This window comes from Mus pahari, chromosome 11 (assembly GCF_900095145.1).
Source record: "Mus pahari chromosome 11, PAHARI_EIJ_v1.1, whole genome shotgun sequence".
Classification (NCBI taxonomy): domain Eukaryota; kingdom Metazoa; phylum Chordata; class Mammalia; order Rodentia; family Muridae; genus Mus; species Mus pahari.
Genome location: NC_034600.1, coordinates 57,267,713 through 57,280,018, shown reverse-complemented (window position 1 = coordinate 57,280,018; position 12,306 = coordinate 57,267,713). Strand labels below are relative to the sequence as shown.

Genomic DNA, 12,306 nt, shown 5'->3' with positions numbered 1-12,306 from the left:
ATGGTTGTGAGCCACCATGTGGTTGCTGGGATTTGAACTCCGGACCTTTGGAAGAGCAGTCGGGTGCTCTTACCCACTGAGCCATCTCACCAGCCCCACGCTTTGATTCTTAACTGTTTCTAGTTCTGTGAGTTGGGCAGATTTCTGTATCCGTCTCAAACCGAGTTTCTCACCACCAAATGGACCAGGACAGCCCTGAAGATCTGCACTCCCACCTCCTAACCAGAGTCATAAGGGCTTCTTAGGAAGTCTGTAGTGCCTAGGGCAAGATGCTCCATAAACCCCTGCTGCCTTCTGCAAGCAGGGCGCCAGGCAGGGCTTTCCCTAGCCCCTCTCCCGAGCAGGTGCTCAACTTTGCTGAGAAGCAAAGTGGAGTGACCTACCTTTAAAAAAATGCAACTGCTGATTATGAACATTTTTCCTGTCTTTGTGGCTTTCTACTGGGAGATATCAAGAGAAATCCCCCCCCCTTTTTTTACATGAATACTTGAGCCTGTGTGTATACGTGCAGAATATTCCCTCCCTGCCTTCTGCTTGCATTGTGTTTTCTGCTGCTTCCTGGGACTGGCATGGTTCTCTCAGCCTGGCTGCTTTTAACCAGAGAGGGGGCTATCGGCTGAGTCTGCTTCCCATCACTGTAACTCAATACTAGAGATAATCAGACTATACAAAGATAAGCTTTAATTAATTAATTTGGACACTCGAGATGAGGTCTCCTGTAGCCTGATCTGGCCTTGAATTCACCACGAGGATAAAGATGACTCTGTACTCCCGATTCTCCTGCCAAGAGCTGAGATTATTGGCACGTGCTACCCATCACTCCTGGCTGAAAGCCTTATTTCAGTTCACTGTTACGGAGGCTGCAGTCCATGATCCATCGGGCCATGACGGTCATGACACTTGCTCTTAGACTTGTGGCAAGCACGGCATGGTGGCCAGGGTTCATGGCACAGTCAAGCTGTTTGCTCCATAGTCAGGAGCAAAGATAAAGAGTTACTCGAGTGTCACAGGCTCCTTCAAGGGCACACGTCTTGGGACTGAAAAGCCTCCCTGTTCCCCCTAAAAGTTGCATCATTTTCCAATAGCATGGTCCTGGGGATCATGCCTTGAACACACAAAGGACATTTCAGATCCAAACCACAGCACTGTCCACTCACCGAATATTTTGGTTTTAGTGTGCTATTTTTGAGAGGTCACAGAGTTGGATATTCTCTCATTGATTAGGAAACAGAGACCAGAAGAGGCTAAAACACTTCAAGTTCAAAGCAAAAGAAATGGATCTGATCACTTGGTCTCTTTGCTCTTATTAATCATATATGCAATATATATTGTGTAGCGCTTACCTTTCTGGGGTAAGGCATGCAGGCAAGGAATGCAATGAAGTGGAAATTTAAGAGTCCTTTGGAAAGTCAGTTAGATGGTGTTTTGCTAGGGCAAACATATGAAGGAAACTTTAGCTAAAGTGGACATGGGTGAAAGGATGTTTTGAGGGAGCAAACACACGAAAGATTGCTTGATAAAGGAGTATAAATCTGACTCCACAGACAGTGGGAGACTAGCACTGAGCCTTGGTTGGCTTTGCTCCACTGCATTATTCTTTGCTAACAACCCACGTATATTGGTTCGCCTTACATGGAGTTGTTGAGCTCAACTTGTGATAAAGCCGCAGATGAGAAAAACTTCCCAAGAACTGCTTGTGAGGTTCCTGCAACAGTTTTCGGTTCCTGGGGCCTCACCTCAGGCAGGTTGGTGAGCCTGGCAGGTTCCTCAGGATTGAGATACAGCTGTCTAGTGTTTGCTTACTAAAAGAACTAGACTGTAGCTGCTGGTTTATGCCTGGTGTCTGCCTGCCTAGAGGACTGGTCTGCAGCTGCCGAGTCATATTTGGTGTTTGCTACGGGACTGAACTAGTGCCAAAGATGATTGAGCTTGCCACCCAAACTATTGCTGAACAGGTCCACCCTCCACATATCCTAATAACCTTTCTCTTCTACTACCTCTACTGGGTGGTGGGCTAGAGGAGAGGTTAAACCCTTAATACAAATGGGTTACAAAAAATTTATACCTACCATGTAACCTGTTTAGCCCATCAGATTTTAACAGACTTTAGACAGCAGTTACTCACTTCATCCTGGCAGCCAATTTACAGTCCCAGACACGTTTAAAACCTGAGCTCGGTTAGCATTTCTAACACTCACGGGCAAAACAAAAACAAAACAATGAGAAGATATTACTTAACCCCAAACCAATATCTGTGCAGGAGGGAGCATTTTGAGGGTTGTCTGAGGAAGGTGAAGACTCTAGAGTACGCTGGGTGTCAGTTTTGAGTTTGAAAAGCTTGAATCTGCAGACCGGTTTTGTCAGTCTCCCCTCTACACAGTGCCTCACACACATCTGCTGATGGGGGCTGGGTTATGAACTAATGAGGGTAGCAGACTAATCACTTATGGGAACAGGGCATCGTGAGAAAGGGTCCTTTTCAGGTGACCAGGAAATGATTAGCAGAGGTGAGGACCTGGGTGAATGAAAGGTTGGTTAGAGAGACACTTGTTTTTTTTTTTTTTTTTTCATTTTTAACATTTTATTTTTATTAGATATTTTCATTATTTACATTTCAAATGTTATCCCCTTCCCTAGTTTCCCCTCCAAAAATCCCCTATCCTCTCCCTCTTCCCCTGCTCCCTAACCCACCCACTCCCACGTCCTGGCCCAGGCATTCCCCTATACTGAGGCAAGGGCCTCTCCTCCCAATGATGACCAAGTAGGCCATCCTCAGCAACATATGCAGCTAGAGCCATGAGTCTCTCTGAGTATTTTCTTTGATTGGAGGTTTGGTCACAGGGATCTCTGGGGTTACTGGTTAGTTCATATTGTTGTTCCTCCTAAGGGGCTGAAACCCTCTTCAGCTCCTTGGGTACTTTCTCTAGCTCCTTCATTGGGGACCCTGTGCTCCATCTAATGGATGACTGTGAGCATCCACTTCTGTATTAGTCAGTCATTGGTAGAGCCTCTCAGAAGACTGTTATCTATATCAGTCTCCTGTCAGCAAACTCTTGTTGGCATCTGCAATAGTGTCTGGTTTTGGTGGTTGTTTATCCGAATGTAGGGCAATCTCTGGATGGTCATGCCTTCAGTCTCTGCTCCAAACTTTGTCTCTGTAATTACTTCCACAGGTATTTTGTTCCCTCTTCTAAGAAGGATCAAAGTGTCCACACTTGGGTCTTCTTTCTTCTTGAGTTTCATGTGTTTTGCAAATTGTATCTTTGGCATTCTGAGATTCTGCGCTAATATCCACATATCAGGAGAGACACTTATTTAATAGTTTAACTAGTTTGTTATCGGTTTCCTAATGCACCTATGACAGGCTGTACCACCCTCCCAGCTGCCTCTGATTCAACAAAAAGCAGATCCACAGGTGGTTACCCTTCCTCAAGACTGAGTATCTGTAGAAGGTACTTAAATATTCTGTTGGTAACTGATTAAAGAACTCAAGATCAAAACCTGGTTAGTAGAAATTGCCCGCGCTACACGGGGTGCTGTCAATTCTTTCTTTTAGTGTGGTTTTTAGTTCCACATCACATGTGTAAGAACGTGTATCTTGCTTTGAATTGGCTCCCCATCCCCCCCCCCCGCCACCCCCGGAATGGGGGGGGGGAATCTTTTTGATGTATGGTGCTTAGAAAGCAAAGACTATTGAGCTAAAGATGAAGCTTTTGTTTTCTAGTTGGCAAGTTCGCTTGTGAAAGCTAAGGCAAGGTGTTCTCTTAGGGAAAGGAGTGAAGGGGTGGGGTAAAAAAACAAAAACAAAAACAAAACAAAACAAAAAAAAACCCACGCGATCCGATGGTAACACACAAAGTCAAGATACTGTACACTGATTGCTGTTAGGGTGAATCTCACTTGTGTTGGAACTGGCTGCTTTTCCTCCTTACTTTAGTTGACTTACAGTCGATCCTAGCAAAAATAGCTACACTGCTTACTCTAGAAACCTCTCTGTGTGAGAGACAACACCAACCAGGAGTCCCATGGAGATTTGGTGAGTCAAACTTTTTACGATCTAGCTGGCTAGTGGGACTAAAAAGCCTGCTTAAATTAGGGGAATAATGGAGAGATTGCAAATCCTCAGAATTAATGGAAGAGTCGATTCGGTTCAGAAGTCCGGTCCTGGTGGTCTGGGGGAGGGTAGCTTCCCCGGATCTCAGGACTTCCAAACTCAAGACACCCCGCGGAGGGCGCTCCTGCCCCTATCTAGCCGGTCAGTCCAGGCTGTAGATAGTCTCGCAACCCTTGAGCAGAGCACAACTAAGTTTTGTCTTACCACCTGAGGAGTGTTAGGAAACAGTCGCTCCAACCAACTGGTTCAGCCCAGAAAATGTAAGTGCATTCTAGTTTACTTTCTTTTCGTTCACCTTGGAAATGGAACCGATTTCCGTCTGGTTCAGAGGGGGCTTGGGCCAGTGACTCTGCTTTTCCTAAGACTACAGATAACTTTGGAAACTGACCAGAAACAAGTACGTTTTCCGGGCCCTTAGCCTACCCCAGAGGTGGAACCCGCATACCGCGGATCCCACTAACTTCAAGATAAGGTGTGAGAGAGATCCACGCAGGATTCCCACGATCCGCGGAAAAGCGAGCGTGGACGTCCGGGACGCGCCGCGGGCCGGGGCGTGGGCGGTCGGAGAGCACCACCCGCAGGTCCCGGGAGCAGCTCCGGGGCCAGGTCACCTGACTCCGGGAATTTGGGGCCGCACGGGGTGGGAGTGGCTAGCACCTCCCTGCTGGAGCCCACGGGATCCAGGTCGGGGGCCGGCGCCCGGCGGCCACGTGGTGGTGCTGCCGTTGCCCCCGCCCTACCGGCGGAGCCCGGGAGCTGAGCGCCCACTGACCCGGCGTCGGGAGGAGGAGGAGAAGGAGAAGGAGGAGGAGGAGGAGGAGGAGGGACCCAGCGCAGGAAGCCGAGCAGGAAGCGAGCCCGGCAGCCGCGCTTTCCTGGGGAAGCGGCGGGCGGGACGGCCAGCGGGGCCGGGAGCTGAGGCCGCCGCTTGGATGGGGTGAGTGGCGGCGCCGAGCGGGGAGACTGGGGTGCGGGCTCTGGGCTCGGTCCCCGCCTTTGTGTCTGGGGCTGCGCAGAGTTCCGGGCGCGGGGAGGAGCGGGGCGGGAGTTTTGGTCTGGACAGAGCTTTGGCCGCCCACTGTCCACGGAAGACAGTTGGGGGTGGGGAGAGGAACGGGAGGATAGTAGGGATCTGGCAGAAAGAGGTGCGACCTAGTTTGGAAAGGGGGTTCGCCTCCTCTGGCGGTCTGGTGCGGGGCAGTGGCGCGGGGTGTCTGCGGAGGGAGCGCGGGTGGGAATGAATGACCAGACCCGAGAGGACGCTGTGGCTGCGCCTCTAGGGCAGCCCGTCCCACCTGCGTGCCCTGCCCCGGGTCCGGTGCCCCAATCCTTGCTCCCTGGCTCGACCCGCTTCTTGACTGAACTTGGAAAAGCCAGAGACGGGAGGTGGGAGCGGGAGACGCCGGGTGGCTCTGGAGACCTACAGTCCGCTATTGTTCCTTTACGGACTCAAGGGAGCCGGTGAGCTGTCGGGAGGGCGCAGGCGAGACCACCCTGGGCCTGCCACAACCCCCTACCCCCAACTCTCCTTGTCATTTTTCCCCACCACAGCTCTTAGGAGGGCAGGGAGGAGGATGCTGGAGTTGGGGCACATTCCAAGCTGCCGGGCTTAGGTCGGCATCCTTCGCGACCCGTTCGGGAGGGCGAGCATCCATCCTTCTTTCAACTACTCGCCTACTGTCTTGGGCCAGTTTGTGTTGCCAGTTTAGGGTCTTCAGTTTCCAGTAGTTTTTCATTTTGGATTTCGCATCTCCTTTGGTGGAGGGGGGCTAAGTATGGAAAGGCAACAGATGGGGAGATTAAAGCAGATGGAGCCCACTGTGACTTAAAGAGGCAGGGGTGACCTCACAGAGGCCCGAGCTTTATATAAAGCCAGGCTTTCTTTTCCAAGGAGCCCAGCCCAGCTCAGCTCAACTTTACTTTGTTACTAAGTATGCAGATGCAAGGCCACTCACTTCGTACCTGCTTCTTCCCTTCACTCTCAACTCTGGTGATTTGAATGCTGTCGGCTTTAGGAAGATCTGCCTGGGACTAGAAGACTGCTTATTGTCTGGGGTATGAGATCTCAAGGTTGTGAAGGCTGGCCTAGAGAGGAACAAGGTTGTTCCTTAGAGGATCTAGCGTTAGCTCTTTTAGCGAAAACTTGCATCTCCTATGGGTTTGAACGGAATTGGAAAAAAAGCCTGTGAATCTCAGGGAGGTTGTCCCACCAGTGCTGGCCCCTTGCTTGCACGTGTGAGTCATTTTGTTTTTGACTGATGGGTTTAATTTTATCTGTTAATGATAACTTACTATCAGTCTTTTCTCCCTTAGGCTTAGAAGGCAGCCAATTTTATCAGATGAAATCCAATTCTTGTTGAATAAGTACTGGGAGAGACATCCCATGCTGGGCTGTCAGTTTTATCTCCAACTACGGAGATGCTTCATGAATGAATTTATTGTATTATTTACATTTGCATCCTTAGATGTGTTTTTATGACTTTAAAGGGCAGTGCAGGAGTTCATACATAACACAGTTCAGAGATCTTTGTACTGTCATAGTAAAACTGATTAAGAGTGGACTCCCCAGTCACTGGGGATTCGGTGAAAAAGTAATATAGTGGCCCCTAACGTTTACTGTCCCCAAACTTCCACTTCTTAATGTGTGTAAGTAGAAGGTACAGACACATCTCCCTTGTTTTTGTTTGCTCTGTGTGTGTGTGTGTGTGTGTGTGTGTGTGAGAGAGAGAGAGAGAGAGAGAGAGAGAGAGAGAGAGAGAGAGAGAGAGAGAAATGGATGTATGAGCCGGGTGTGATGGCGCACGCCTTTAATCCCAGCACTTGGGAGGCAGAGGCAGGTGGATTTCCGAGTTTGAGGCCAGCCTGGTCTACAAAGTGAGTTCCAGGACAGCCAGGGCTATACAGAGAAACCCTGTCTCGAAAAACAAAAAACAAAAAACAAAAAAAAACAAAAAAAGAAAGAAAAAGAAATGGATGTATGTGCAGTTGTATGTACATGTATGTATGTGTGTGTATGGGTGTCTATCTGTATGTTTTCATGTGAGCGCTTGTGGAGATTGGAGGACAACTTGTCAAGTTAGTTCTCTCCTATGACGTGGGTTTGGGGACCTGAACTCAGGTCTTCAGGCTTGGCAGAAAGATTCTTTACCTGCTGGGCAACATAGCCCCTTTGTTCCTTTTTCCTGTTACTGGCTGTCAAACGTGGGGCCTGTGGTATGCTAATTTAGACGCTGAAGCCACGTTAACTCCCACCCCAGTGCCACCCAACTTTACAGGTAGGGAAACCGAGATGTGGAGTTAAAGCCAAGTGGGCCTTGGGGTGAACAGGATGTAGGCAAGCCTTGTCTTCCCCTCTCTTCTTTTCCTAACCAGCTTGTCTTCCAAAATAGAAATACATGTGAAATATTTCGACGATACATGAAAATTGGACATAGTAAGGCATTCATCTTTCCACTGTATAGGTTTAAAAGTTGTTTATGAATCCCTTTCCTATTCCCTCCCTCAGATAAAAGCAAATACTTTATCTGCCCTTTCTTCTCTTCTTTTAGCCTTGAGTAAGCACAGATGTCCAGCTAGTACATACATAGTTCCCAGGCGTGTTGGGTCCTTCTGTGTGTGTCTACGAAGATTCTTGAGCATTTATGTGCCTAGTTTTACATTCATGCTACCATACAACTCGCTTCTTTAGTAATGTTGTTTGAGGTCCATGTGGGTCTCTACTCACACTAACTACTGCAGGCGACTGATTCTCTTAGGTAAATAATACAGTGTGCCCCTTCCCTTGACAAGTGAAAACTGGTTTCCAGGGCTTTACTGTTAAAAAGGCACCCATTTAGCGGAGGGAGAGCCCACCACCTTTACTTATTTATTGACTTTATTGACTGTAGTATGCCGAGGTGTAGCAGTGCACACCCCGAGAGAGACAAGTTTTCCTCGCTCACAGGTTCTCAAAGCCAGTCGCTGGGATGGTGAGATCTCGGAAGGCCACTTCGGTTATTTCATTCATTTCTCAGTGAGGATTAGGGCCCTGTTGTCTGTCACCTAACAGCCATCTGTTAGGTAAGAAAGGGAACACGGGTCAGTTTTAAAGAGTCAACATGTAGATGAGCTCATCTGGGTTTTCTTTTCTTTTCTTTTTTTTTTTTAAAGCATTGGAGTGCTGAGCTTGGGATGCGTGTGCTAAAACCTCACTGGTTGCCTGACTTGGGATTGTTCACTGTCCTCTTGCTTGTTTCTTCCTTTGTGGGCCCAAGTGTGTAATTACGCATGTGTGGAGGCAAGTCTCTGCTCTATGAAAATGTGGCGGTGTTAATGACATAACTTGTCCCTAATGGCACCCAGCTCCTCAGAGAAGAGTTAGGCTTCCTGACCTGGTGGCTTCCGTCTTAGTCCCTCAGGCTTTGAGGCTCATCCTGGCCTCCAGCTCTTGGCCTTTGCTGCTCCTCCTCCCCAGAGCACATCTCCCCTCCACGGGCTCTGGCCCTTTCCCCTGAGGTGCTTGTTCAGAAACCTCTGGCTCCTGAGCCGCGTAACCTGGAACCTCTTCCCTGTTTGCTCCCGGGGTGACCCTTGTCACCTTGCCATTTACCTTAGTTCACATCAGTACTGTCTTTCTGTGCTAGAGTACAGGTCTAGAAGGGTAAGGGGTTCACATCTTTATTTTATTTGTTATCGCCGTCGCGTGAGTACTGAGAGCAGCACGGATGCAGTAGCTCCTCACACGGGCTACGTGTGAGTGACTGACTACAAGATGCTTCTTACTGAATTAGGGTATAGAACGGTGCCGTCCTAGACTCTACTGGCCTCTTCACTCCTACCTCTGCCCAATGTGTAGACTTACCGCACAGGCCACCGAGCCCACCTACTAACGCTATGCTTGCTGTTTTCATGACCTACTTGCTAGTTTTCTTCCGCACTTTCTCGCTCCGCACATGTGGGGCATCCTGAGGGTGTCTGATGTTTGGTAGAGTCACTTATCATTTACAGGTTCAAACAGGATTTAAAGAAATGCTTACCAAAAAAAAAAAAAAAAAAAAAAAAAAAAAAAAAAAAAAAAAAAAAGAAAGAAAGAAATCCTCTCTGTGCCACTGTGTAAGCCCGCAGAGTACCTGTGTCTTGAAGTATTTTTCATCCAGTATTTTTGCCTGAGTGTAAATTTAAGGGAAAAGAAAGAGAGTGATGTTTGGTCTTATGCTTCTCCCTTTTTTTTCCTTGATGGTCTTGTCCTCCCAATGTCACTGATGCTAACAGGCTGACCTTTCCCCTCCATACCATGTCTCTCCAAAACAGGTCTTCGAAGTCCCCAGCAAGGCGGACATACTGAATTTCTAGGTACCGGAAAACATTTCTGTGACCTGCTATAGGGGCGTGTGCTTCGGTCCCCTGCACCTTCCTCTAGGAAGATTATTCAAAGGAGCCTTTTTGTCTTTTTCCTTTTGTGGTGGCGGGGACGTGATGACCTTGATCTGAAGGCCTAAGGGCAGCCAGTGTGCAGCCAGGGACCTCCTCTTCCTCTGAGAACAGTTCCATCAGAAGGTCTGGCACCGACAGCATTCACTGCCTAGCGCAGGCTTCATTTTGCTGGGAGCCTGCTGAACTTTCTCCTCCTAGGGTGATGAGTATAGGAGTTGGCGGAACGAAGCTAGATGTGTCAGCGGCCTTTGTCTGTTTTAAAGGAGGGGTAGAGAAAGCTGTCAAACTTTTTTTTTTCCATTTAAAATATAAAGGTAAGCGGTGTAGATAAGCATCCTTTAAAAATAACCAGAGTGTTGAACTACAACCATTTTGTCTTTTAACTAAATGACGGTGAACCAGTCAGTGTGGTGTGGTCCAGGATGGTCTGGGTTAACCACAGAGCGGTGGGTTGTTTGATCATTATAATAAGGTGGTAAATGAAGAAATTGATTCTCTTCGCTTAACAGTTGCCCTTTGGTTGATAGTAGCAAGCAATACAAGAAAAGTCAGAGAAGGGTTGCTCACCTCATTTCCCATTTTCGAACTCCAGCCGTCTGCAGGGAACAGAAAACTGACTTGCTGATAGGTATTATTAAATTCAGCCCACATTTTTAAAAAGACAAAAAAAGTGGCTCTACCTATTTAATAGTGTGTTTAAAAAGAAAACCTTCATTGAAGGAAATGCTCCTCTTTCTTCAGTTTTATATTTAGGGAGTTCAGCAGATATCTACCACAAGGCACATGATTAGTATATTATAGGACGACATATGTCAGCGTGTCATGAAGCCCTTCACAGTAGCCACGAGACGTAGAGTTGTCTAGGGTAGAGATGGTTTAAAACAGTCAGTGAACAGTGTAGGCTACAGCCAAGAAGAGATGTTGAGGAAGTTCCCCTCCCGAATTCCTTGGAGAAGTTTGCAGCTGTGTCTCTACTGCTGCTGCAGCTACGTCTTGGTGACTCATGGCATTTACCCGGCTTTACCTGTGATCTGGTCTAATCCTTTCTGTAGTAAATGGACTTCACTGAAAATATATCTTGTCTTATTACATAATTCCACATCTGTCTGTTCTCCTGGACATGTTTATCATGATTAGTTCACCCTGTTATTTAGCAAGCAATTGAAACTGTGTATCACATGTGTGTAATGCCCCTAGAGGCCAGAAGAGGGCTCTGGATCCCCCCCCCCCCCCCCGGACTGAAATTACAGGCAGTTGGACACCCACCCACCCCAGCCCCCATCAGTGCTGGGAATTTAACTCAAGTCCTCTGGAAGGGCAGCAAGTGCACTAACCCCTGGGCCATCCATCCATCCATTAGTTGTAGTCCAACTAACTTTTTTCTTAAATTTGTCTTTGTGGATACCAAAGGTCATAATCACATAACCCCCACAGAAGCAGCACATGTATGACATCAGTTTTCTTTACTGTCAAAAACCCAATTGAAGAACTGGCATGTTTCAGCATTGCTATTTTGTTATAAATAAGAACAAAATCACTCCTCTGTCCCCCTGCCAAAGTCTTGAATTGGCAATTTTCTTGCCTCAGCCTTCAGAGTGTTGAGATTATGCAACCATACCCAGCTCTCTCTCTTTTTTTTTCTTTATGACTTCTAGATAAATTCTCTTTGTTTAATCAAGCATTTTTGTTTTATTTTAAAGCTCTTATCTTTTTTTTTTTTTTTTTTAAAAAAAAACTTCCACTTCATCTTCCCAGTTGCTGTTGCTGGCTCAGGTGCTAAAACGTTAGCCAGGAAAGAAAGCTCTGGCAGCGCTCGCTGGAAGGGTGGTCAGGATAAGAAAAGCTCCCTTTACACTTGGGCAGCAAGGAACTCCTTTCCTCCAAAAGGAATCCGTTCTTCAGACCAGAGAAGACCTTGTCGCAGTAATCCTGGAGTGCTCTGGCGCTGTGGATGGGCGCTGTGCACATCCGATGCAGGGCTTGGGCCGTGTTTCATGGAGGCTTATTTCCAATGATGCTGTATGCTCTTAAATGTTTTCTAAACCCAATTTTTCAAAGAGGTTCCTGGTCCTTTGTGCTCTAAAGCAATTTCTGAGCCTCTTTGGACTCCTCAGATCTTTGAGAACCCAAACTTCTACAGAGTGTACCCGAAAATCCTTGTTGTGCTTACCCCTCTTCTCAGGGATTCTCTCATCTATCTTGCACCTCCACCCTTCAGGAAGGGTTAATTACCTGTCACGTATGCCAAGAAAATACCTAACTGTGGGCTTTATAACCACACTTGGAAAACTAGTCACTGGTTGCTCCACTAGCCAGGCCACACGCTGGTGGCCACACTTTAGAGCTAGTTTCACTGCATGCCATGTGGTACGACTTAGAAGAAAGAAAATCTGGCTCTGGGGACTGCCGAGATGGCTCAGTGAGTAGAGGGGCTTGCTGCCAAGCCGGTGGATCCAGTGGGAATACGGAGAGGAAAGATCGTAAGTCCTCCTCTCAACCTGTACATGATATACTTTGCCCACATTCTTCCCCCTCCTGCCACAGAAGTTTTAAAAAAAAAAAATCACAGAGAAGCCAAACACTTATTGTTCTGTGGTATGACTTTTTCCTGATGGCCCAAAGAATTTTAAAAATTGACCTTCAGGCTGGAGAGAGGGCTCAGTGGTTAAGAGCACTGACTGCTCTTCCAGTGGTCCTGAGTTCAATTCCTAGCAACCACATGGTAGCTCACAACCACCTGTAGTGGGATCTGATGTCCTCTTCTGGTGTGTGTCTGAAGA

At 47.5% G+C, this 12,306-nt stretch overlaps 1 protein-coding gene across 3 annotated transcripts in view; it reads left to right on the top strand.

Annotated features, from left to right (window-relative positions):
* The first annotated feature begins 4,295 nt into the window (after positions 1 to 4,295).
* Rai14 (retinoic acid induced 14) overlaps positions 4,296 to 12,306 on the top strand; it is a 147,322-nt gene continuing 139,311 nt past the window's right edge. For 2 of the 3 annotated variants that reach the window (XM_029544034.1, XM_021208353.2), the window contains exon 1: positions 4,825 to 5,051. The gene's annotated coding sequence lies outside the window, so the exon portion shown is untranslated. Of the gene's footprint in view, positions 4,375 to 4,824; positions 5,052 to 12,306 lie in introns of those variants that run through there. The other variant, XM_029544033.1, reaches the window with a different exon arrangement.